Raw genomic sequence first — 2659 nt, 5'->3', positions numbered from 1 at the left:
TAGATGCTTAATCAACTGAGCCACTCAGGTGCTCCTCATTTTTATTTTGTTTTATTTTTTAAATTTTTTTATTTATTTATTTATTTATTTATTTATTTATTTATTTATTTATTTATTATGGGCAGGGGGATAGAGGTAGAGGGAGAAGGAAAGAGTCTTAAGCAGACTCTGGGCTGAGCATGGTGCCAAACAAGGGGCTCGATTTCACAACTCTGACATCACAACCTGAGGCAAAACAGAATTCAATTCTTAACCAATTGTGCCACCCAGTCACCACTGACTTCATTCTCTTAAACAAAGGTAGTCAAAGTAAGACACAGAGTTCTAATGGAATGAGAGCTTGAACAATATAGAATGGAATGAATGATGAATTTTTAGACTCTTATGTATTCAAGTCTTCCTTACTTTACTTGGTTTTGACATTACTTGCTTTTGTTTTGTTTCCTTTAGTAGATTCTTTCTTATTTGCATTGTTGCTGACTCTGTTAGAGTTTGTTATTCTATCTCTGTAATGTGGATGACTTATTTTGATCTTCTAAAATCACTTAATTTGAATTAAGTGAATTCACTTAATTTCACCATTCCTCAAACTTGATTGTCTTGGTCTTGAGTCTCCTACATACAATATCATCAAGAATTTTGGATAAAAAATGTCTGCAGAGAGTTGACTCCTAAGATATATATAACCAGGTAATATTTATCATGTATTGAGAGTTGATTTTGTTCCAGATACTTTGTAGTAAAGATCTCATTAAATCCACATAAGAAAGAAGTGGATATTATCCTCCTTATCCAGATGAGGCCAAGGATTACATGCGTAGTGAGCACAAAAGTGGCCTTGGAAATCATGTCTATCTTTTGATGCAAATCATTTTTCTAAATACAAGGTATTTTTCTTGCCCCTTTTGCTCCTTTCCTTTATTACCTTTTTCCTCTTTTATTCTCTTTCCATCTCCTTCATGTTTCCTTTTACTTTTTCCTTATTTTATGCAAGGCTGGAAGGGTCAAAGATGAGTTGAGTCAGGACCTTAAAATTAAGTAATTCCTATACTAAAGCTTCATTTTATATACATATGTTAACATCCGCTAAATATTTTTAAATTAAACAATGAATAAAAAGTGAATCTCTAATGTGACCAAGATGGTGGAATAGGAGACCTCAGCCTCCATTCCCCCACAATGATAAGTAATTAAATAGTAACCTATAAACAAGAACAGTTCTAGAAGAGCTGTGTAGTACACTTAAGAACTTCAGCAACATAGGAGAACAAAAACTTGAGAATAACTGAATAAGAAAGAAAAGAAAAACAGGTTCACTTGCCTACATTACCTCATCCCTGAGCAGCTAGAAAGAGTCGTTCTCACCAAAAAAGGGAAATCAGGTGAGCACCAGGTTCTCCATTCTTTCAGAGCACCCTACCAAGGACCTGCTTCAATTTCATCCCGCTCAGAGACCAACAAACCTCAGATGTTCCTAGTCTCTGCTAGGAATAAGAAAGAAAACTGTGCTACTAGTATCAGCTGCACAGTGGGAGCTACCTCTGTTCCCAGTGATCTGCTCTGCAAACAATCCCAGCAGCTTTCGCCAGAGAAGAAACCAGTCTCCCTGCAGATTTCACTAGTCTTTGCCCCGCAGTTATTTATCTTTGCTGTTGCCTCCTGCATCAGTCCCTCCTGCTATCCCACTCCAAGACCAGGACCCTTAATGGCAGCCAGCCCAGGCCTCGGGAGCTGTGCATCTGCTAAAAAGCAGCATCATACAGTGGATACAACTGATATAATGGAAATACAAAGGATCATGAGAAGGCTGAACAATCACACGCCAACACATTGGACAACCCAGAAGAAACCGAGAAACTCCTAGAAAAGACAACCTACACAGATAGAATCAGGAAGAAATAAAAAATCTGAACAGACCAATAACAAGTGAGGACATTGAATCAGTAATTAAAACCACTCACCAAAAAAAAGCTGAGAAACAGACGACTTCACTGGTGAATTCAGTCAAACTTTTAAAGAAGGAATGAATGCCAATTCTGCTCAAACTCTCCCAAAAACAGAAGAGGAAAGAAAACTAATAAACTTATTTTATAAGACTGCATTACTCAGATGCCAAAGCCAGATGAAGATCCTATTAAAAAAATTAAAAAAAAAAATAAAACCACAGGCCACCATCCTTGATGAATATAGGTGCAAAAATTCTCAACAAAAAGTAGCAAAGTAAATTCAACAGCACATTGAAAGAACCATACAAAATGGTCAAGTGGAATTTATCCCTAGAAACAAGGATGGTTCAACATATTTTCCCAGAGTATATAAGATTTTATTTTGTTGATTTTTATTTCTTTAATTTGATGGACCACTTAACCTCTGAAAATCATTATTAAATTTACTGTGGTAATTGCTTCCAAGTCACGGTTTATCTGGGGGTGCATGGCTGGCTTAGTCAGTAGAGCATGTAACTTGATCTCAGCATCATGAGTTCAAGCCCCATGTTGGGCATAAAGCTTACTTTTAAAAAATGTCACCGTTTATCTGAATAAACATAAATACCTTCTAATATGATATCACTTATGTAGTCATAGATTCTTATTTGAAAGCAAACTAATACAGCATTATTTATTCATAAGGTAAGAAAGGAAGCTCAAATTGCACTGCT

The 2659-nt window shown here is 36.0% G+C and overlaps 1 long non-coding RNA gene across 1 annotated transcript; it reads left to right on the top strand.

Moving 5' to 3' along the window:
• Window positions 1-371: 371 nt before the first annotated feature.
• LOC112667767 (uncharacterized) lies at window positions 372-2161 on the top strand. Its single transcript, XR_003141306.3, has 2 exons — window positions 372-690; window positions 1411-2161. It is a non-coding gene; the product is annotated as an uncharacterized LOC112667767 (long non-coding RNA).
• The last annotated feature ends 498 nt before the right edge of the window (window positions 2162-2659 follow it).

The sequence above is a fragment of the Canis lupus genome, chromosome 21, assembly GCF_003254725.2.
Source record: "Canis lupus dingo isolate Sandy chromosome 21, ASM325472v2, whole genome shotgun sequence".
Classification (NCBI taxonomy): Eukaryota; Metazoa; Chordata; class Mammalia; order Carnivora; family Canidae; genus Canis; species Canis lupus.
The sequence above is the reverse complement of the archived record's forward strand: the minus strand, read 5'-3'. Positions and strand labels throughout refer to the sequence as shown.